This window comes from Cydia strobilella, chromosome 20 (assembly GCF_947568885.1).
Source record: "Cydia strobilella chromosome 20, ilCydStro3.1, whole genome shotgun sequence".
NCBI classification, from domain to species: Eukaryota; Metazoa; Arthropoda; class Insecta; order Lepidoptera; family Tortricidae; genus Cydia; species Cydia strobilella.
In genome coordinates, this window is record NC_086060.1 from 4,202,502 (window position 1) to 4,227,443 (window position 24,942).

At 36.0% G+C, this 24,942-nt stretch overlaps 3 protein-coding genes across 4 annotated transcripts in view; all 3 read left to right on the plus strand.

The window, feature by feature from the left end:
* LOC134750521 (serine/threonine-protein phosphatase 2A 55 kDa regulatory subunit B alpha isoform) overlaps positions 1–2,685 on the plus strand; it is a 93,647-nt gene extending 90,962 nt beyond the window's left edge. Inside the window, exon 12 of the mRNA XM_063685712.1 lies at positions 2,587–2,685. The gene's annotated coding sequence lies outside the window, so the exon portion shown is untranslated. The remainder of the gene's footprint in view (positions 1–2,586) is intronic.
* The window catches only part of LOC134750558 (probable small nuclear ribonucleoprotein Sm D2), a 119,115-nt gene that overhangs the window by 17,500 nt on the left and 76,673 nt on the right, over positions 1–24,942 (plus strand). The window lies entirely within an intron of this gene.
* LOC134750469 (disintegrin and metalloproteinase domain-containing protein 12-like) overlaps positions 1–24,942 on the plus strand; it is a 96,384-nt gene that overhangs the window by 906 nt on the left and 70,536 nt on the right. The gene's annotated exons all lie outside the window — the stretch shown is intronic.

A 24,942-nucleotide genomic window follows, 5' to 3' on the forward strand; every position in this document is an offset into this window, starting at 1 on the left:
CCATCGACAATAACGTCCCTTTCCATAGAAAATGCCTCATATATCAATCAACTGACCAAAATAGTTCTGTCCTTAGTTGCCATGCTACCTTGCAAGGTAAAATTTGTCATCCACTGACCTGGGAATCTGGGATAACAAACACAAAATCCAGAATGTTTTTAGCTGCTTCAGTTGTGATACCAGTAAATATCGTTATTGTTAATGTTTAAGTATAAGTAAGGATATAAAAAAAAAAAAAAGATATTTACTTACCAACACAAATAAAAAACAATGAATAGTGAGTACAATAAAAATCAGATATAATAACAAAATAAATATTTGTGCAGTAAAATGGATGAGACTCAGCGAGACCACTGATTTTCAGTCCCCAACCAAAAACTTAAAGCTAATTCTAAACTAAGTTATTAAATAAATAACTAACCTAACTAACTTACTAACTAACCAGACGAATATTCGCTGGCAAGGCGATGTTATTGTTATTGATATCTGTTTAAGTTCCGATTACAATGCTGTCCTAAAATTAATTTCTGAACTCCTAATGGGAATTGTGTTAGGAGTTAGGATACATGCTAAATTTATCATTTTATAATCTTATCTGTGTATCTGTTTTTTTTTTTCAATAAAAAAAAATGTCCTGCTGTCCCTCAGTCAGATTTTTTGGACATGTAGGGGCATTCCATGAGCTATCCCATACAAATGCATTTTATTTGGTATATTACCTACATTTTTCAACATTTCAAGACTGATTATTTTACTGAGCATTTTTTCAAATCCATTGTAACAAAAAAAAAAAACTCCTGTACCTGCAAATCTTCAGAAAATTCTCTTGTATAGGAAAGCGGTAAACAATTATCTGGAATGCTCCTCTAGTCAAAATGTAATTAAAAAAAAGTATGTTTATTCACAATCTTGCTTACAATTAATTACATATATTCTTCTGCCGTGCTTCTGCCAAACCACAAAGTGGTTTGTTGGCAGACGAGGCTCCTGTCAGTTTACGTAAGCTAGGTACTTGATAGGTATAGTTTGAATATTCTTAAATGATTTTTACGGCAAAGACCCTAATCTGGTAAACAAAAGCCATTGTTTCCTTTTATGCGAGCGAGTGGCCATTGTGCATTGTGCATTGTGTGCCACGCGCTGACACAATGGCCACGCGCTCAGTCACAAAGGCCACGCGCTCGCATAAAAGGAAACAATGGCTTTTGTTTAACAGACAGTCTTTGCCCTAAAAATCATGTAAGAAGATTCAATTTTAAACTATATGTAACGTAAACCGTAAACTTATCTACTTAACCCTTTACCGCATGCACAGCCCTATATGGCAGTTATAATTTTCAACTCTATTGATAGCTATTAAAGTTTAGGAAAGCAAGCTTAAGAATGTAACTCCTGGTTCTTAATATGGGATAAGTTCAAATTAGAGGATTCTAGGTTTCCCCGTCACTTGGCAACCCTAATTCTCTCCTAAAGGGTCAACATAGGCACTGTTTTTTAGGGTTCGGAACCCAAAGGGTAAAAACGGGACCCTAATACTAAGACTTCGCTGTCTGTCTGTCCGTCTGTCACCAGGCCGTATTGAACCGTGATAGCTAGACAGTTGAAATTTTCACAGATGATGTATTTCTGTTGCCGCTACGAGTATAACAACAAATACTAAAAACAGAATAAAATAAACATTTAAGCGGGGCTCCCATACAACAAACGTGATTTTTTTGCCGTTTTTTGCGTAATGGTGCGGAACCCTTCGTGCGCGAGTCCGACACGCACTAGGCCGGCTTTTTTACTTGCAATTTTAATTTAAAACTGAACATCTGTGCTGTTGTTCATGATGTATTCCATTTTTGTCATTTTGTATTGCTTCTCTACATCAAAACACAGTTAAAGTTACAATTGAAACACATAAAATTAGTATTGTCTTCGGTTACCGCGATAGTTACTCATGAAATAAAACTATGAAAACCACTACCACCACCACACCACCACCACCACCATCACCACCACCATCACGCTGTAAAAGGTTCGAAACGTCGGGATGTATTATAAATTCAATATACGCGATATAATCCGTTTTCATAGTTTTATTTCATAAATAAAATTAGCACAAATAAGACTTATTTATTTATTTTAGTTATTTAAGGTTTACCAACAATTGTTGACATCGATACATTAATAATGTACTAAGCAAGAAATGTAAACCTGTTTATCATGCATTTTTATGATAATTGTAGACCTACGCAAACTATTGCAGTGCAGTGAAGTCTTACTGTGTTGATATGCATATTGATTTAATGATGCACCTCTTTGTATAGTCTACAAAGATAAAGTGCAATCTATGGCTTTACTGTAAGTGGAAAAAAATGTGTGCTTAGACTTATATGTAAGATTCGGATACCCTTATGTGTCATAATATTGTTTGTCAGAAATACACTTCGCATAACACGTATCGCAGAAAACTTTTAGTCGAATGATACTTTCGCATAAATATATACTTGCCATAATAGTGATTTCGCATAATATTCATTTAGCTGAATTTTCTAAGTGGGTTAGGTTAGGGTTTTCTGCCAAATAATATTATGCGAAAAGAAATATGGCGTTATTCATAAACGCGTTACTGGCCTGAATTAGCTATGAATCGTTTGTCTTTATCTGTCATTTTGACTTATGTATTTGTAAGGAAGGGATAAAACATAATTGAACTGGCCGCGGGGTGAATCAATCCTTCGATACCTATAGAAGTATCCTACGTAGGCGATCTCGTTGCGAACGCAAACGCCGTGGGCCCGCCGCGCCGCGCCGCTTCGCTTCGCGTTCGCGTGTCGTTCGCTTACGTAAGACGTAGCGTAGCGTAGCTATGTTCCGCTCATCATAAACATCCAATGATTCCAATGTGAAGACTGTCTTAGAGTTAGACCAAGATAACTGCAACGATATTGACAGCACAGACTGTGCAAGAGTTTTGTATACGTCATAATTTCATAGAAGTTTGACGTTTAAAATAACACTTGCACAGTCCGGGCCCCGGGCTATCAAAATCGCTGCAGACTTATCTTGGTCTAACTCTATCATTCTGCTACAGCTAATTACCACAGGGTAATTTATATTAACAATTAGTATATTACAAAAAGTACCAGCAGAGTAAAAGCCCATTATCAAAGGATGTGGAACAGTGGGACAACTTCCGTTATTGCGAAGCGCCGTGTCATTGACATGTCCGGAGATATGGCCTGCTGTGCCACTGGATGCAGTCGTAAATATGACCAATTACCTATTAACATCTTTCATTAACACATTTTCATAATAATATTTATCGTTCCGTACCCAAAGGGTAAAAACGGGACCCTAATACGAAGACTCCGCTGTCTGTCTGTCTGTCCGTCTGTCACCAGGCTGTATCTCATGAACCGTGATAGCTAAACAGTTGAAATTTTTACAGATGATGTATTTCTGTTGCTGCTATAACAACAAATACTAAAAACAGAATAAACGTATAAAGAATGCAACAAATGTGATTTTTTTGCCGTATTTTTGCGTAATGGTACGGAACCCTTCGTGCGCGAGTCCGACTCGCACTTGGCCGGTTTTTTAAATTTCGTACGCTGTTATAAAGTTATCGCTAAAACCACCACCCATTCAAGGCGTCCGTAAAATTTGGTAAAATAGTGCGAGCAACGCTAACTGGCGCAGACGCGTGCGACTGATTTTGCCTAGTACAATGGCACCCGCGTGCGTGCGCCCGCTCCATTCACCCGCGTCAGCTAGCGTTGCTCATACTATTTTTCGTGAACCTACTCACGTACTCACCCGCTCTGTGCAACCGCGCCAGCTAGCGGACGCCCTTAGGTACCATCTACCCTACCTAATCGGGCTTAGGCTATATATATCTATACTTAGGTTCCTATTTCCTATTCCATGCTAATAGGCTCCATAGGCTGACAGTGATATGATATGGCACCAAGTATGTACTCGTTATTATCCTTTGCTTTGCTTTAAGTTGAATGACCTTCCTGAATCCTCACAAGTCTCTGACCATAACTATAACTACGCATTGCATACGCGATTTGTAAGAAAGGAAGTTGTCAGATGTACTGATATGGCGGCGTGTAAAAATGGTCAGTTGACAGCATTTCCGATAGTTAATTATATAGCAAAAAATCATTTTTGCATTGGTGCATAATTTATGTAATAGGTACTTGTTTTCGTGATTAAATTTCCGAGATCCTTAAGTAACGTCGCGTCGTCAATCAAGGGAATGTTTAGATTTCATTAAATGACTGAGCTCGCAAACATGGCTTTAAATCCACGGCTTAGCGTGAACCATTTGTTTCGTTCGTCTATTTGCCTCTATCTCTCGAATATGCGATTGCATAGAGAGGCAGATAAGGATTTTCGCTGCCAGCTTATATAGCTGTACAATAAACATCGCTTGCTAGTAATAGAGACGCAAGCTTTGTATGGTCATTATAATGCGATAAACGCAACCATAATGTTCGCTACCTTTTCTTAGCTTGACACAGACTGCTCGGGCTGACTGGACCATTACTTATTCCTCTGCATCTGAAATGGAAATTATATGAAGCACTGCTGGTTAGCAACTTTTGCAAGACTATACAATCTCTAATGTGTTTAAATACAACAAAACTGTGACCGTTGTTCTCCCTCTAAACAGTCTAAACGCACCGCGTCTCATCGACAACCATATTGCTACAAATACCCGTTGTATTTCGATCTGATGAGTCAAGCCGAGTCTAGCACTGACATGACAGCCCACATGTTCTAAAGAACTCCGAAGTGGACTGTAAGTAGAATCGACGTACGTCTTTAGAAGGCTTGTGTATCTACGACATTTTGTTTTGGTACACATTATTGGCTTTAAGGACTAATTTCCGGAATGATGCTGGAATATATTGCTGTTGACAACACTGATTCTGAGATGATGCATTGCGAATAATCAGCTTAAGAGTACACGAACCTAGCTCCAAGATACAAGATACAAGACATTTATTGGTAAAAGTATGTTTTACAGGTCAGTAAAATAGGTAGGTACATAGTAGGTACAACATTTCTAGAGTAAGTATTTATGTCACTTAAACTTAATTATTATTAAATAAAACATATTTTAAGCAAAGCAGGTTCGTAAACAGTAGACAATAGGGTCGCATATGGCTTAACAAGTCGTCATTTTAATTTAAAAGGTACAAATTTGCTTATACATATTAATTAGGAGATATATTACTTAGGGTTAGTACACGTTTCAACAAATTCGTCGACGCTGTAGCATGCTAAGTCAGTTAACATTGCTCCCGCCATACAATAGAAGTTACACTCTTGAAATAACATGAAATTTGACATGACACATTCAAGAAACAAACATCTATTTCTGGTACTATTTTTCGTGGAGAAATTGTAATACTAAGAAATTAAAGCAAGTAGAAGCTTTACATACAAAACTTCCACACACTTATTTTTAGCCACAAAAACTAGTCAAACCTCTAATCAATCAAACCGTTAATATTAGGCATTACAGAATATTTTTTGTAAATTAATTTTCAACTTTAATTTATGTAATAATTAAAGTACAAAAGTAAGGATAGCGTTAGCGCGGTGTGTATTGAAACAAAATTCGATGATTTCTCCGAAACTATAAATTTCTGCAAAACATACATGTAGGTCAAATCGGTAGCTCTCATGGTAAGCTGTCATTGGCTTTCGTTTAACACCGTGTGTAATTAATATGGCATAGTTATTAAGTAGTATTAGTAAGAGTACATTTTAAGGACAAGATACACGCGCGCCAAAGCGAGACACATTAAGATGCCTAACGCGACACACGTTAGCTATTCAAGTATTCAGTGTCCCGTTCGTTCACTTAACTGACTTAACGAACTATGTTTGATGATTTCTAGCCTATTTCGGTAGGTATTAGAATAACAAACAGATTAATAAATGATAAGCCAATTTAAAGTCTCGCCCATAAGTTTAAACAATAATTTATAGTATCATGAATATCATGATGTGAATAGACAGATGATAAAGAAACGAATTATATACCTAATTTATTAATAATGGAAATATATACCTGAACCTGTAAATATCTTTTAATTACTTCTATGTACAGTCGCCATCAGATATATCGGAGCGCCCGAGGTGCTCACAAATATCTGAATACGCCTCTATTGTCAAGACGTTAGAGTGAGTGTTCAGATATTTTGAGCACCTCGGGCGCTCTGATATATCTGATGGCGGACTGTACCACTTTTTATGCAAAATAAAGACATTGATTGATTGATTGATTAGTGTCGCGGTAGATTTGCGCTGTATCTGATCGCTATAGCAACCCAAAACAGAGGGCCTACAATACAAAATGAAGTTCGCAAATTTCGGGCATCGTTCTCTTTTACTCCAATTAAGGCGTAATTAGAGTGACATAGAAAGATGCCCGCAATTCCCGAACTTCGGTGTTCGCGGTAGGCCCTCAGATCTGCAGCCTTTACGTACGTACTCAACCTTTGGCGTAGGACCCTAACTTACTCCTTAGGCCTCGAACACTGAACGCCACCCAACGCTAATATTATAATTCCGGAACTTTCTGAGGGGTTCCCCTCATCTGTCATAATATTGTTTGTCAGAAATACACTTCGCATGACACGTAGCGCAGAAAACTTGTAGTCGAATGATACTTTCGCATAAATATATACTTGACATAATATTCATTTGGCAGAATTTTCTAAGTGGGTTAGATTAGGGTTTTCTGGCAAATAATATTATGCGAAAAGAAATTCTGCAAAGTAACATTATGCGAAAAACAGTATGCCAAAAGTATTTCTGCCAAACGATATTTCTACCAAGTAAAATTATGCAATACAAAAATATGTCAAAAAACATTCTGCAACACATAGGGACCCTTTCTGAGTATTCATAGAAGGTTGTATGCTACTCTTTACCGCAAGACAGGCCTCATTTGGAATACCGATCCACTATAGTTTGTATATTTATCGTATCGTTCGTATCGTACATTTTTAAAAGTCCCTTATGATCTGGATTAACAGTATTAACACACATTACTTCTTATCCCGAAAAATCTTACACACATAACAGGGTGTAAGGCACGAAAATTCAACTAACGAGTTCTTTGCGAAGTCGGAGGCAAACCTTGCCAAAGTTGCCAATATATAACTGTATACCTCGGATGTTGTAATTGCCTCCCGTTTGCATACAATCATGTATTTCCTCTATGAATCATGGCTTCCGATTGGCTAACAATTGTTTTTATGGCTGATTCATTATGCATTTGCCAGACATATTGTTTGGCCAGGGTCTCATTTTAAACATAACTGTCTTTGGTTTACGCCAGTTTAGTTTAAGCTAGACCCAAAAAAAAACTTTTTTTATTTACTTTTTTTAAGTTATTGATTGTTTTTTTTTATATCCTGCTCTAAGTGAAATCAATCATTATTGCCACGGCTTTAAATTGTTAAGCGAAAGATGATCATTAGGGTCCCAGAGGGCATCTTTACTAAAAGTGCATAAAAGAATAAGAATCGACTATTAATTTGCACTTATATGCATATCTGCATATGTAAGTGTCCGTCTTAGCAAACTCTACATCGTCTCTGCCGTGACAAAGCCTGAAAGTGTCACGATTTTCATATAGATTTGCTTTTAAAGTTGTTCTATTAGGGCATTTTAACTAATAATAATAGTATACTCACCATGGTCTTGCCATTAGGCGTACAAACAGTCCAACGTATACCTATTTACTACTAAAGTTTGTTGACTGGGCTCTGAGCCATCTAACAAAATCTCCCAAATTCGGGACTCACGTCTTGGCCGTTCTAAAAGGGGGCATAAAATATTATCGTTTTATGTTTCAGGGCCCTAAGCTTTGCATTGATTTTCTTGACTAATATTTTCATAGAAGTTTCACTTGACATAGAGTTAGCTTGGTCCAACTCTATGCAACTAAAACTACGAGGAGACGGTTTGAAGTGGCACCAGCAACCGTTTTTTTTTCAAATGCATCATCGAATTCTAAAAACAAAACGCGTCCGACATCCGTTGTGCCTACGTCACATGTGCGTGTAATGTATTCTTTTGTTTATTTTTTAACGTAGCTTTATATTTATTAGTCGCCAGGAACTTTTATGAGCGTAGCACGGTGACTGATGCACTATCCTTACTTAAAGTTGCATTTCATGATTTCTAGTAGTTCAATCGAAATTATACTTTAATAACTTAGAAATAAGAGTTAAGGTAAGTGCTGAAATCAATGTAGCTTAAGACTGTTTTTATTCGATGATGTTATAGTCGAATCGTAAATGTCGTCTCGTGGTCGTATCGTAGAGAAGATGTTTTTCTCGAGTTCAAGTGTTTTTGTTCTTTCTGCTCACATATTAGAGTTCAGTTTTGATTAAACCATGACGTTAAAGTAAATTATCTTAATAATATAAGTGCATTGATAACTCGAGGAAGCTTTTCGAGTTTGGATTTAAACATCAAACAATAATAATAATATTTCAGTGTTATAGGTTTCATTCAAATACCCCAGTGGCTTGCATTTCAGGCTCTGTTTTCGAAAACGATTATAGCGATATTAGCGAAACGTCCGTAAGCTACAGTAACTATTTGCCATCAGGCGGGCTGTATCTATATAACCCAATGCACTTTATGTTTGTTTGCCTTTGCTACTAGCGCATATGGCAGAGTTCAGTAAACGCTTCGCAGTTATTCTAAGTTTTCGTATTTTTTTTTTTCTAGAATTACAAAAACTTAAATTACTTGGATGTTATTTTAGCACGGCGCATTTAGAAAACCTCATTACTTATCAACCTTACAATTCTTGTTGTAATTCTAGAATATACGCATTTATCAGATCAGAGGCAAATTTGCCCTAACGTGCTTATCAGAAATCAGAAATATTTATTGTTTAAACTGTGTAGGTACAAGAAGTATAACTAGGTACATTTTTTTTAATGAGTATGAGTTGTACGTCGAATTATATTGATAAACTTGTTATGAACTCAATTCTTGGTATGTAAAGTAATTAGCACTAAAAAGTAGATATCAGGGTTTTACAGTAAAATATTCTTGGAAAGATAACTTTATCATTGGCTTTAACCCTGCTCGGTAATGTAAATAAACACATCCCATTTTATATTTCAGTCATTTCCAGCAGCTGCCAGTCATGTATCCGTATTTTATTTAAACAGTTATGTTATAGCAGGTTGGTAAAATATGTATTTAAAACAGGATTTAATATTTACTGAAAGACGTTATTTCTTTGTTTATCATTTTGAGAGTTACTTACAGAGCTGTGCCATTTAAAATGATTTAAATACATATCAAGATTGGAGTTCGATTTTTTTTTATAATTGCAATAGTTTACCTAAACAATTTAAAGCTTTGTACAAAAGGTATATTTTCCTATTTAATTGACATTTCTCTAAGTTTCTGAGGGTGTTCAGTGTAGTTATTTTTCTTAAAAATAGCATTGTAATTACTGTATAAAAGCTTCAAAAAGCTTTGACATCTAGTACCTAATATTAGCTAATATGCGCTTGGTAAGAATCTGACATTACAAATTCTTTGTACTCTTTGTTCTGAGCTTTGTCTATGTAGATTTAACTCCAGCTGACTGTACCAACATCGACAAGTACCGATTGTTTCCCAAGCACACTTAAACTTTAATTAAATCACTAGCAATAAAGAAAAAACTAAAGCCAACGCATCAACAGCTGTTTTTAGAAACGCCAGCGTACATTGATCCTTCTACAATTTAACTTACACAAAAACGTCTTATTTTGTTATCAAGTCTACACACTTACGACCTTAATACTCTTAAGAAACTGTTCAAATAAGTATGCCTTATGCATTTGAGTTAAGGTGGTAAAGTTTTCTTGTATTCACGTCTCATGTCGAAACGTCAAAACTTCGAAATACGCCTTAGCCGCTTCCGCCATTTTGAATCACACGTATCGACAGATAACTGCTCAAAAGTGCACCTTAAGTCTTTAAGTTAAGGTTGAGGTTTACTAAGTTTGTGATAGTGTATGGTGGAGGTTATTTCTGGATGGGACCAGGATGGGAACGGCTTCCATGGAGGGACACGGAGCGTTTCCTCTGGACACGTCACGTCCGATTTAAGTGTACTGGCATTTGTATGGGAGTTATTGGAAATGACAAGCATATGGAGATCTTAGTTATCGTGGTACACTTGGAATATCTACGCTGCTCAAGCATATTTAAAATGTATCTACAAACAGCGCCTAATGTTTAACGTGGCCATGGCAACGAATAACAATAAAATGTAGATTCACCCAAATGCATATGAAATAAATTCCTGTATTGTTTTTTATTATGCATCGTGAAGTACAATAAAGAGGAAATGCTTTACCTATAGATTATTTAAATAAAAGATATTGTAATAACTGGACCGGAAAAACAGATAGTCGAGCGGTAAGGCGTGCGGTTTCCAAACAGGAGATCGTGGTTCGAACCCCGAGCTCGTACCAAGTACCATTCAGTGTCCATATTGCGACCCAGTTCAAACGTCGGATAAAGTAAAAATAATGGAATTATTTTACGATAAACCCGTTAAAATAACTAAATATGTGTACAAAACGCGAGAGTTTAAAGTACCAATGCGTTTAACGAAATTTTTGTACGGAACATCATTTAATATTTACGAACTGCTTTTCGATAAATAAAAAAACAACAAGGAAATCTGCATACAACTGCAGAGAACTTAAAAATGCGTGAAGTCTCCAATCCGCGCTTGGCTAGCGTGGGGATTTTAAACTCTCTTAGGCCTCTCTTTAGGTCTTCTTTGGATTTCACACGCCACTCCTGTGTGCGAGTAGGACGTCGTATACGTGTAAAGCGCTGTCTCGCTCACACATCGGAGCGACGCGACGTGCAGATTCGAATCAGTGTGATAACCCCGTTAGTTTAGTAGTAGTAGGATTTATATATTTTATTTTATTTTATTTTCTTTATTGGAGAAAAAAACAGATACAGGCCAGTGACAATACACAGATAAGATTAAAAAATGATAGGTTTAGCATGCATCCTAACACAATTCCCACTAGGAGTTCATTCATATTATTATTATTGTTGGGGTGTTGTGGGCCTGTGAGTGTCACGTCGACCAAGCAGTGATCTATTGTGACTCTATGTTGCTGAGCAGAGAGTATGCATCCCGTTTTGTGATTCCACAGAACGGTTCTGGGCCGACCAGGGGTGTGTCTGCGCCCTTTCTAGCAAGTTCGTCCGCTTCTTCGTTTCCGTTAATGTCGGAGTGCCCTGGTACCCATCTAAGTATGACTTTGTTGGAGTTAGCTATTGTTATTGTATGGAGAATACAATAGGATTTATATAGGCCAGTGATGATGATTATAACGTTAAATAAAACGTCGCAGTTAATACAAGTATCAATTACACATATAATTTAACGATAATAATGTGTGATTACAGAGAGCAATAGTAAATTGTATGTAATCTTAAAACTGCCTTATCAGTATCACCAAGCGAAAACACGCCCACGAATCTATTCCACTGGGCGTCGAACAATAGCCATAAACTAAGGGCATTCACTCGGAGACCTAGTAACAGTATTACAAGTATATAATCCACACGCAGTACATTGATACGGTAGAAAGGTAAATAGTCATAATCATAAACTACTTAAAAATCTTTTAAAAAAAGGGGCTCGTCTGAAAATCAGCGCTGGGCATATCCACATATATCTAGCAAAAAGCTGAGATTGGTACTATTGCCTATACCACAAACAGACCCAGATGTAGTTTACTGTAAAAAAAAAATTCTTTTTGTGCATGTTTTCTATAATGTTTTTGTGAAATTAAGTGTATTGTGTATTTTGTTTTGTCTCTTGTGCAATTTAATTTTTATTTTTTTCTGGTATCGGCAATAAAAAAAAATGATTTTATTTTAAGGGTATTCACTTGCAGACCTAGTTACCTATATACTAAAGGGATTACTACACAGAAATTACTAGTACCTCTACAACACCAAAAGCCCGCGACTTCGTCGGCATGGGATGATGATGAACTATCCCATGTCCTTTCTCGGGTCTCAAACTATCTCCATACCAAATTTAATGTGAATCGGTTCAGCGATTTAAACGTAAAGAGGTAACATTAACAGACCGACAGACCAAGTAACTTTTCGTTTTATAATAGTAGTGTCAGTCTCCCCCAGACATTTAACTGTTTATAATTGTACTGTGCAAATGTAATAAAGCTAGCAATTGTAATGTGACTATAAAACTACGATTATGTATAACTGTACGTGCTCTCTAATTATGTCAAAATGGGAACACAATAAGTTTCTGAGCGATTTTGAGTATAATGCTTCATAATTATTTAAGTTGCGGAAAGTTTCCAGAATTCGAAAAGTTCTCGGAAATTTCAGCAAAATTTCATAGTAAAGAAAGGAAACTTTCACTTTGGCAATGGAAAAAATTTGATACCCATACAAAAATATGTGAAGTATTCAAATTGTAACCGCAAAAAAATGCAAGGATTATGGATAAGTGTCATTGGATAATTTCCTAACGCCCATGACGGTCAGCCATACTAGTCAAAATACTGCAAATATATTATGTTGGTGTATAACTGCGATAATGTAGGACTAGGCAAGTATGCATATTTGTGTGAGCTCTCTAATTCGTCAACGGAACACGCATTAGGTCATGGAAATTAGTTGGGAAGTCCACTTCCCATTCAGTTGTAACCCGTGGCCGTTGGTTTGGTATAGTCGAGGACATTAATTTTTGCGCGGTTATCATACTGTTATTTTTTTGAACTCATAGACGCGTCTAGCTCGCTCGCTAGTTACTAAGACTACAACTAGTACATCTGAATGTAACTGTTTTGTGTGTTTTAATATATTTGATCAGTTTATCTGCTATGATAGCTCAGAAATTTACCACAATGTTATAAGTACAAAAGTACAACTACAAAGTTATAACCCGAAAGATATATAGTATCTTTAAAACAAGTGCGAGTCGGACTCGCCCACCGAGGGTTCCGTACTTTTTAGTATTTGTTGTTATAGCGGTAACAGAAATACATCATCTGTGAAAATTCGATGATCGTTGAATATAAAGGCGCGAGTAAGAGATCATTCTGTACTCCGTAACACTTTCACAAGCTTCCTCATTCCCACGCCTTTGACATTGCCCCATAAACGTCATATCCAACGATCGCATCATCAAAACGTCGTCAAAACATACTACATTCAATGCCACTTACGTCCGTTATCTCCTGGGTGTTCGGACATGTGGTCGCGACGTATAAGAGTATGTAACACAAATTGCACTTGAGAAAAAAAGACAATGCCGGTATGACGACAATCTTGGTTGAAGATTAAAGATGACTGTTACGCATAGACACTTGATTGTAGTCGTCACCTGCTTGTATTATCGATAGTATATAGTCATTTGTTTTTGAAAATATTATTAGTTTTAGGGACTATTGCAAGTCGCAACAAATTGTGTGTTGTGTGTGTGTGTCAGTTCGTTCGTCGATGCAATGTGCGTAAAAACACTCAACCATTATTTAGGGTGATAGTGCTGGCGTCAAAGGGAGGTGAGGGAATGCTCTGAGAAAGTTTTAGTAATAGTTGTCTGGACAAACTGTTCAGGAAGTTTTTTTCCACCCTTACTGAATAACAAACAACATCTTACCATGTCCACCAAGATTCGCGTATATCAAGCCTTAGTTATCCTTAGTATCCTGTTGTACGATTCAGAAAGGTGGACTACCTATTCCAGGCAAGAGCGTCACCTAAACACATTTAACAATGTCTCCGAACCAAGGCGTAACTTGGAAAAATTGGGTAACCAATGAAGCTGTTCTTTCAAAGAACTGGCTGGGACTACAAAATCCTCCTTAGACGCTACAACTCTTCTTCCTCCTCCGTCGTTCCCTCATTACTGAGGATCGTGACTCCTTCGAAGAAGTTTCGAGATGGCTTCTCTACATCGGCTTCTGTCCTCTGCCTCGTGGAGAGCCGTGCTGACCGACATCTCCAGGCTTGACGCCACCTGGTCTGTCCACCGTTTAGGCCTCCGACCACGAGGCCTACAACCATCATCTGCAAAGATGCTGTGGCCAATGATGCTGCTGATGGTGATGACCTGATGACTTAATGAAAAGATTTTACGTAGATTTGAAGTTTGATCCCTGGTTAAGTAAGCCTTTCAATAGGATGTCTAAAGTTTGGTTGGTTGTTATTTATGATCTATTTGAGTCATGCTTGTATAACTTTTTGCAAGTAATGACTTCGGAAATCAGACTGGATTAGATTGCGTATAATTTCCTAATTCCTAACACTAACCGTCAAAACAGCTGGTATAGGCCGTCTCAATGTTAAGTTTATCTCGATCGAATCATACCATTGTTACGTAGCTGACACAATTGTGCACGTGCACGCGTTTCCGTTCTGGGTTCGGTTCTAGATCTAAACATCTGTCGCAGATACAAGGCTGTAATTCATACTGTTGGATTTCAGGCCTTGGGTTTGTATTGTACGTAAGTATTAAGATAATCCTGTGCTGATTTTTACAAGCTTTTATTTAGCTTGCCCTGTTAGTATGTATGTATTGTTAGTGTAAGTCAAATCTTGGAAGCTAAATTTAACCCACTTCCCGTTTTCCGGTTTAGCTGAAATTTTGTATACATATGTAAAACGGATGACAATGCAATATTATTATGACATGGAGCTAATCTGAAGATGGAGACAGTCCACTCTGACGACAAATGTGTTGCAAATGTATTAACAATAAAAAAATTGCCAAAAACTTATTAAGTTTGACTTTGAGGAAGGAAGAGATGATGATGGTATCCTGGGGATATTGAGTAAACTCTTTAATTTGGGAAATATAATAACTCGTGCATTTCCTCTCGTACAGCGTGGAACTGCTGATGACGACCATAAACAAACAGATGGTACATATACTAACAAAAATTTGTTGAAGTTTACATTGAGCTAACAAAAGTATAGCTTTTCCTAATTGTATGTTACTTTTAATGTCTTTTAGTGTTTTTATACAATAAAGAGTTACTACTACATACCCACTTTATGAATGAATCCCATTCATAAAGTGGGTGTGCACTTTTGCAGCTGTGTGTACCTTCTATCAGATCGTGTCGTAAGAGCTCGAGTGATCTCATACTTGTTAGGAAGTACCACAATGGCACAGGATAAAATAGCCCTCTTAGGCACACTGAAAAAGTTTATTTATCTATTCAAATATAAAACAAACGGTCATACAAAAAATATTGCTACAGTTTCTTCTCTTAATCTAGACTTATAGTTTCCATTTTTATTATTATTAAACATATCTTTATAATCATATATGTAGAATCCTTATCTTGACTGACAATGGCTCTTTGACGTGACATGTTTTATTGCTGTTACAATCGTAAATTTCCTAATAATTGGCCACTGTAGCTTCAATTACACCAAGGTCATAAAAACGCCTCAAACACAATTTATTGCTCATTTAAATAAATCTACGGGGAAACGACCACTAAATCAGTTTGGCCTGTTTTGGCTGACGTAGACAACCCCCCATGAACTTCGCATTGTGAAGAATGGTAACTAGTAAACTTAACAGTCAACAAATACAGGCAGTCTTTTTATTTGTGAAAAATCAGTGAACGCGATTTAATTGCATCCAACACCATTGTATATTATAAACTATAATAAAATGTTTATGCTGATGAGTGTTTTGTATTAAAGATAAAATACATTTATTCGTGAAGATAACAATACATGTACGAACATGTACAGACAACAATAGCAGAAAAGAACAACAAAGTGTGCATTACGAAATGGACCCAACTCAGCATAATATCTGCTCTTCTATCTTCGTCTTCCGTATAGAAGGGCCCATTCGGTGAGGCCACGACAGAAAACACATAAAGATAAACACATAAATCTTAAATGTGCCATCTAGCGAAGCGATCTGTGTTATCCCGACACGCCTAGGTCAGGGAACCCAAAAACGCCTAAAACAAGGTGTTGTTCCATTAGATAATTGAACTGAAATTCTAGCCGGAATGCTGAAATGTTTTTGCTAATGGAATAAATGGGGATTCATTGACCAATCAGGTCTGAGTAAAGTCGGTTTAGGTACACGATATACAGTTTGTCTATATTCGGTTGTTTTTCGACGAAAACTTGGGGTTAGGTTGCTGTGTTTGAGCAAATAATATGTTTTTATTTTATTTGCGTGCTTGGTCCCGAAGCGAACCTTCGGTCACCGGCGACATTCGCATATATCTACTAATAACTAGATTTCTTGTAGATGAGAATTGTTGTATTTCTATAACATCCAAACATTCCAGAAAATCCAAAGACAAAAGAAAATCAGAGACAAATACGCTTAATATGTTACCCCCACGTTACCCCAGACAAGTCGTAAACAATGTTTTGCTCGAACTTATCCCCATTACTGCAGTTTCTCGCGAGTTGCCATTAATATAAGGCGTTCCGGTGTTCGTCTTTTACCTTCCTTCCTTCTTCCTCGCGTTATCCCGGCATTTTACCACGGCTCCTGGGAGCCTGGAGTCCGCTTGACTACTAATCCTAAGAATCGACGTAGGCACTAGTTTTTACGAAAGCGACTGCCATCTGACCTTTCAACCCAGAGGAGGAACTAGGCCTTGTTATGATCAGTCCGGTTTCCTCACGATGTTTTCCTTCACCGAAAAGCGACTGGTAAATATCAAATGATATTTCGTACATAAGTTCCGAAAAACTCATTGGTACGAGCCGGGGTTTGAACCCGCGACCTCCGGATTGAAAGTCGCACGGTCTTACCGCTAAGAGAGGAGTTCGTCTTTTACCTTCCATTGACAAAATTAAATATTCAACCGCCGTCAATTATTATTCGCAAAAAGTCAAATATAACCGTCCACAAACCGATCGGAAGGCATAAACATTCCTTCACCGATACTTGTCATCAATAACGTCTCTACAGAATCGTAATGATTCTCACGTTTTGATGACTCAAGAGTATTAGTACGGATCTTTTACATTGACGTTGTAGATTTACATTGTAGATTTGATCTTTGTCTATGCGTACAGTCGTCATCAGATATATCGGAGCAGCCAAGGTGCTCAAAAATATCTAAACAGCACGCACTCTAACGCCTTGACAATACTATTGCTGTTTATATTTGATTTTGGTTAAAGTATAGTATGTAAAAATGTAATTTATTAACGATGAACGCATTTATAATCTGTTTGCTTGTGAAAAGTAATTATTAATGCATAATGGCGCCAAGTGCAATCGTTATATAATTCAGTATTTGCTTTGCGCGTAAGAGGGAGTATTTTTTGTAAATAGAATTGATGAGGGCTATCAGCATCCGGCGCTTATCGATTAGTATTTATTCGCGGTAATTAAGTATATTTATAAATCTTCTCCAAAGTAATGTCCTTGGTAAAAAGCTTAAAGATACATTGTACTCAGAAGTTATCGCAGCGAGCTATAAGCAAGGCTCGCAAGCTTGAATCGAAAATGAGGAGTTCTGCAGGAGAACCAAAATATTACATGATAATATACTTAGCTCAGTGTTAGCAGACGTACGTTGTAGTGGACGGGGTCATAGTGATTCAAGAACCTATAGACCGTTAGGCCAGAAATAATGCCGGAAGACACACAGAAAAGCCCCCGACAAGACCGAAATCTGGGTATGATTTGGCAGCGCAAGACCGGCCCTTGGTCCACCGTGATGACATCACTTAAAATTGTGCATTTTGTTATAGGCACATTAAAATATTAATCATACATGTATTTTTTTTTATTATGATAGATAGATAGATAAACCATTTATTCGTTTGCCACAATACACACATATTAAAACAGAAGAAACACAGGAGATACAAAAAAGCAACATTAAGATAAAAAAACAAAACTTAAAAGAAATAAACCATATAATTGCTATTATGCCTTATGAGATGCCAGCAGTTGGCATTGGCAGTAGACAAAGAGAGTATCTGTAGATCTTATGCTAGATCAGATTGCGATGAGATCGCGATCCAAATTCCATGATTATACATAATATGTACTATTTTTATTTTTATAAATTACTCCAAATATAAAATTTTAAGCTTATAGTCGTTATATCGACTTACTACATCACAATCCACATCTGCCAACGTAACTAGACATATGCTAAATGCTAATATGCTACGTTATCTAAACCTCTAAACTCGCTTGACTGCCCGCCAAGCCGCCACACACAGACAACAGAGAACCAACGTAGGCGTATGTTTACGTTTTTTGCAACCGTTTAGCACAGTTTAGCGCCACGCAGCTCTTGAGGTGTAAAATTGGCATTTAATTGCTCTTGAAATGTTTTTTTTTATCGCTCTTCCGGTCAGGCGAAGATCATAATTTGGAGTGGGGCTTTCCGCCAGAGTAGCGGTTACTATTTTTTTTTTTACCTGATGATATTACATGGTTTGGAATAAAAAAAATATCAGTGACAAATTAAAACTCTGCTGTCTTTCGTAAGATAAGGGACGTCCCAGTAAAAAAGGGCTTTACTTTATGTGACATTTTGTATAAAAATCGGTCTAATGTTTGGAAATCTAGAGCGTACCCATCAAATATTCGCGTTGCCTCACTGTCGGAGGATTCATATTATCCTGCATAATAAAACAGTTTTGCCTTAAACTTGACCTCGAAACGTATATGAATAACTAACTGCTACACCTATACCTACCTACGTATTTTCTGTTCTAATTTTCTGTAAGTTTTGTGTTCGCGTGACAATAGACAATGTAGAGTAAAGTAATTTGTTTTATGGACTTAATATAATAGTCTAATCTTTCTTCGTAATTGAATTAATTTGTAATTAGAACCGTTTTGTTATAGCAGACTTGGAGCCATTGAACTTTTTCGCATATTTCCACGCTAAATTATGTTGTAACCATGTAAAAGCGAACGCATGTATGGTTTTTTTTTTGTCGAACAAACAACCAACCTCTCTTCTCCATCTTATTGTTTATCCCGTTTTCATCCTCAGCTACTGCAACATGACATTGACATTGTGATTTAATTATTACTCAACGCCCAAGGTCAAAATTTTGCCAAAAACGACCTTGAAGTTGACTTAGAATTTAGCTTTAGTCTTGAAGTTTACTTATACTTAGAATTTAATTGTGATTCTCTTTCCTGACCCGATATCGCGTTAATAGGAAGCGAGAAGTAGGGATCACTATACTAGCAAAATTCACACTTTTACCCCTATATCACCTATGACCAACTAAAACATATGTGGGCGCTGAATTCCAAAGATTATCTAACAAAAACTGGTTCCAATTTGCATCATCAAGGCATTGGTCTTGATTACCCACATTACCATGTTGAATCATCGCGGATTCGCGGAAGGAACCTTGATCTGGGGCAAACATATGCCATAATTAGTGACATTCGGAAGCAAGGACTTCAACTCAAGAATTTGCGATTAGATATCTATCTAGACGGTAACACTTTCTGTAGGTCGATTGATGTTCTATTATTTAAGAGCCTGTAGATTGTCCTACAATCTGTTTTTATTACAAAACTGATTTCCTTTCCAGTCCTCCGCAGCAGTCACTTGTCATAAAAGTTTTCTCAGAGAAATTATACAATGATTGGCCGCATGCACTGCCAAATCTTTCTCAAGAAATTTTCTAACGATTGATCTTATCTAACTATCGCGTCCCTGGGATTTTGATCATATTTTCGTACCAGCTTGTTTGTGAGTTACCTACCCAACACACACTCGATGCTCATGGGCCTCATTGAATTTCGTCACGATGACAATAACATTAATATCTTTCATAGCTCTCATACAGTTAAATTGTTATTAAAACAAGATACTGCGTAATTTATACGGCACAAGCCATTCGCACAATTCACAATCTAAACTTCACGAGCGCCAATATAGAAACGATTTCTTCATTTATTTCCTATTTCATTCTGCTGGTGCCATTTCGTCAATCAGCGACTTCCGAAGCGTGCCTACTGATTATCTGTGGTGTGTTATTGGAAAAATTACCGTAGTGCAGGTTCAAATAGGGTAGTTTTTCTTGTAGACCTGTACCGCTGGCTATATTTTGACCCCTAGGTTATAAAAATATTAAAGTCAATTCTGTTTTCGCTTATGAATACTTTGTTAAGATGTAAATCTTACATTTTGTTTTGTGTCATATATATAATTTGCTTTTCTAGTAATTTGTTATTTTGTGGTAATTATTTTTTATTTTGAATTATTTTGGAGAAAAAAATATTCGAGAGAAAACATGTAACTGTGTTGCATTTAGGATAGTGTTTTTAGTGTGAAAACATAGTTTGTGTCAATTACGTCCACTGCAATCTGATACTATGTCATAATATTCTAAATGACACAAAAAAAAAATTAGAGTTAAAAAAATTTACTTAGGTCGAATTTAATCGTTTAAATAGGTCCATTAAATGATTTTGTGTCTTATTAAGGCATAGCTTCATAAGATATTTGATGATTTTGTTGTAACAGGCTGTCACCGTTACAAAAGAATATTAAAGATATTAGAGTTTACATCTTATTAATTTGAAATGCGGGATAAATAAGATGTATGAATTTGTGTCACTTGCATCCACTGCATAAACAAATATTACAAAAATATTATTTGCGTTCAAACGAAGCTAGCGGGCGGTCTGAATGGGCAACGGAGGCCGTGCAGGGTGGGGCCGCGGCGTGACCTTGCCGTACGTAACGCATGTTTACTTCGCCTGTGCGCCAAATTAACGCAACTTATTCAAAGAAGTTACGCAAACAACACAACAACAAGCAACAAGCAAGCAAAGAATGCGTCGAATTATCTTTTACCTATTTAAAACTTATAGATATTGTACAATGTCACCATTATGCACAAGAACTGTAAGTACATGTTTGATTTGCGAGCGAGCTGGCAACATTGCGCAGGGAAATCTTAAAAATATCGCGTTTACGTGAACGCCACATACATTTGTGAGAGTGATAGGGAAAAGGTACCACTAAAGTAAAATTTGGTTATTAATACCGTGACTTTCTTTCATTCTTTGATAAAAAAAATTGCTATTTATGCAACAAGTGCGGAAATCATCTTTACGCACGTGTATCATACAATGTTTTACTATGCATTGTGCGCGTAAATAAAAAAACATCATGGCAAATAAGTTTAATTATTAAAAGGAGTGTTTTAAATCGACACGAGTTGCGAATTACCTATTCGCACGTGTATCGTACGTTTTACAGTACATATGGCCCTTTAAACTTTCGACATATGCACGGTAAGTGCTCTTTTCCGCACTAGTGCGAGAAAGTAGCACCATATGTACTGTAAAAAAAAATGAAAACAAAAAGCACTAGTGCGGAAAAGCAGTACTTTCCGCGCGATATGGCTCCGTAGGAAACGCACTTTTCGAGCACATGCATTGTAAAAAAAAATATAGGACTGTATCTCCTAAACCATGCGTCGTAGCGCAAAAATAATAAAATTTACGTTCCCCTTTATGTAACCCAAAAGTAATACATGAAAAATACAATGAAAAAAAGAAACAAAATCTTTATAGGGCTGTATTAGCTGTATCTCCTAAATCGTGCATCGTAGCGCAAAAATAATCAAATTTTCGCTCCCCTTTAAGAAGCCCATAATTAAGATTTAAAAACGCAAAAAAGAAAAAAAAGAGGAAAAAATCTTTATAGGGCTGTATCTCCTAAACCGTGCGTCGTAGCGCAAAAATAAACGTTTCGGTCCCGTTTATGTAACCATTAATTTATATTTAAAAAAAACGCAATAAAAAAAAACAAAAAAAACTTTTTAGGGCTGTATCTCCTAAACCGTCGTAGCGCAAAAATAATCAAATTTTCGTTCCCCTTTATGGAACCCCTAACTAATATACAAAAAACACAATGAAAAAAAAAAACAAAAAAAAATCTTTATAGGGCTGCATCTCCTAAATCGTGCATCGTAGCGCAAAAATAATCAATTTTTCGTTCCCCTTTATGGAACCCCTAACTAATATACAAAAAACACAATGAAAAAAAAAACAAAAAAAATCTTTATAGGGCTGCATCTCCTAAATCGTGCATCGTAGCGCAAAAATAATCAATTTTTCGTTCCCCTTTAAGAAACCCTTAATTAATACTTAAAAAAAAACAAAAAAAACAGGAAAAAATCTTTATAGAGCTATATCTCCTAAACCGTGCGTGGTAGCGCAAAAATAACAAAATTTTCGTTCCCCTATACGGAACCCCAAAGTAATATACAAAAAACACAATGAAAAAAAAACAACAAAAAAATCTTTATAGGGCTGCATCTCCTAAACCGTGCATCGTAGCACATAAATAATCAAATTTTCGTTCCCCTTAAGAAACCCTTAATTAAAACTTTAAAAAAAACCAGGAAAAAAACTTTATAGAGCTATTATAGCTATATATATATAGATATAATATCTCCTAAACCGTGCGTGGTGGCGCAAAAATAATAAAAGTTTCGTTCCCCTTTATGCAACTCATAATTTATATTTAAAAAAAACGCAAAAAAAAATTAAAAAAATCATTATAGGGCTGTATCTCTTAAAGCATGCGTCGTAGCGCAAAAATAATAAAAATTTCGTTTCCCTTTATGAAGCCCCAAAGTAATATACTAAAAACACAATGAAAAAAAAGAAAAAAAATAACAAAAAAACTTTATAATGCTGTATCTCCTACACCGTGCATCGTAGCGCAAAAATAATTAAAAAAAAAAAAACCCTTTAAGAAACCCCTAATTAAGATTGAAAAACGCAAAAAAGAAAAAGAGGAAAAAAATCATTTTAGGGCTGTATCTCCTAAACCGTGCGTCGTAGCGCAAAAATAATAAAATGTTCGTTCCCCTTTACGGAACCCCAAAGTAATATACAAAAAAACACCTTTAAAAAAAAAACAAAAAAAACTATAGGGCTGTATCTCCTAAACCGCCGTAGCGCAAAAATAATCAAATTTTCGTTCCCCTTTGTGGAACCCCAAACTAATATACAAAAAACACAATGAAAAAAAAAAACAAAAAAAAATCTTTATAGGGCTGCATCTCCTAAATCGTGCGTCGTAGCGCAAAATTAATCAATTTTTCGTTCCCCTTTAAGAAACCCTTAATTAATACTTAAAAAAAAACAAATAAAAACAGGAAAAAATCTTTATAGAGCTATATCTCCTAAACCGTGCGTGGTAGCGCAAAAATAACAAAATTTTCGTTTCCCTATACGGAACCCCAAAGTAATATACAAAAAACACAATGAAAAAAAAAACAACAAAAAAATCTTTATAGGGCTGCATCTCCTAAACCGTGCATCGTAGCACAAAAATAATCAAATTTTCGTTCCCCTTAAGAAACCCTTAATTAAAACTTTAAAAAAACCAGGAAAAAACTTTATAGAGCTATTATAGCTATATATATATATATATAATATCTCCTAAACCGTGCGTGGTGGCGCAAAAATAATAAAAGTTTCGTTCCCCTTTATGCAACCCATAATTTATATTTAAAAAAAAAACGCAAAATTAAAAAAAAAAACATTATAGGGCTGTATCTCTTAAACCATGCGTCGAAGCGCAAAAATAATTTAAAAAAAACCCTTTAAGAAACCCGTAATTAATACTTAAAAAAAAAACAAAAAAACCAGGAAAAAAACTTTGTAGAGCTGTATCTCCTAAACCGTGCGTGGTACCGCAAAAATAATAAAATTTTCGTTCCCCTTTATGCAACCCATAATTTATATTTAAAAAAACGCAAAATTTAAAAAAAAATCTTTATAGGGCTGTATCTCCTAAACCATGCGTCGTAGCGCAAAAATAATAAAATTTTTGTTCCCCTTTATGGAGCACCAAAATAATATATAAAAACACAAGAAAAAAAAAGAAAAAAATAATAACAAAAAAACTTTATAGGGCTGTATCTCCTAAACCGTGCATCGTAGCGCAAAATAATCAATATCCGTTCCCCTTTAAGAAGCCCCTAATTAAGATTTAAAAACGCAAAAAAGAAAAAGAGAAAAAAAATCATTTTAGGACTGTATCTCCTAAACCGTGTGTCGTAGCGCAAAAATAATAATATTTTCGTTCCCTTTTATGAAACCCCAAAGTAATAACAAAAAACGCAATGACAAAAAAAAGAAAAAAAAACAACAAAAAAACTTAAGGGATGTATCTCCTAAACCGTGCGTCGTAGCGCAAAAATAATCAAATTTTCTTTTCTCTTTATTCAACCCTTAATTTATATTTAAAAAAAAACGCTTTCACTAAACTGCTGTAACTCGGAAACTTAGAATCCACAAAGGGGACTTTACTAAATTATGACACATATTAAAGCCTGACCAGTAATATATGATCATTGTCAAGAGGGCGCTGTTCATTCTCATGTATAGGGTGACAGTTCAGTATAGTATGAAAAAATATTGTATTTAATGAACATCATCATCATTGTAATTAATGTTGCTTGCCACGCTTAAACATAACAAAAATCACAATAAATTGCGTCTTAAAATAAACTTAAAAAGTCTACTAAAAATCGAAACAAAAGTAATTTTTAAGTCGCTGATCTGCTGACCACTTTGTCGTTTACCATAAAGACGAAATTTGATTATATCTTTATACAAATAACCTGTCAGAGAAAGTGGTACCTTTTGATTAGGAACGTCACAAATGTTGGTCAGTATGAGGAGTGCAGCCTACAGTTTATTTTTAATTATATTTATATACCTACTACGGTAAGATTGATAAGACAATGTAATTATGCCTCCGAATGAAATAAATACACTGTATCGCAAAACTAAGTGGCGAGACAGCTCATAATGCCATCTCTTTCACTCTTGGTTGGTCTTAACAAGGGTAAAGGAGATAGTATTAAGATCTCAGTCGC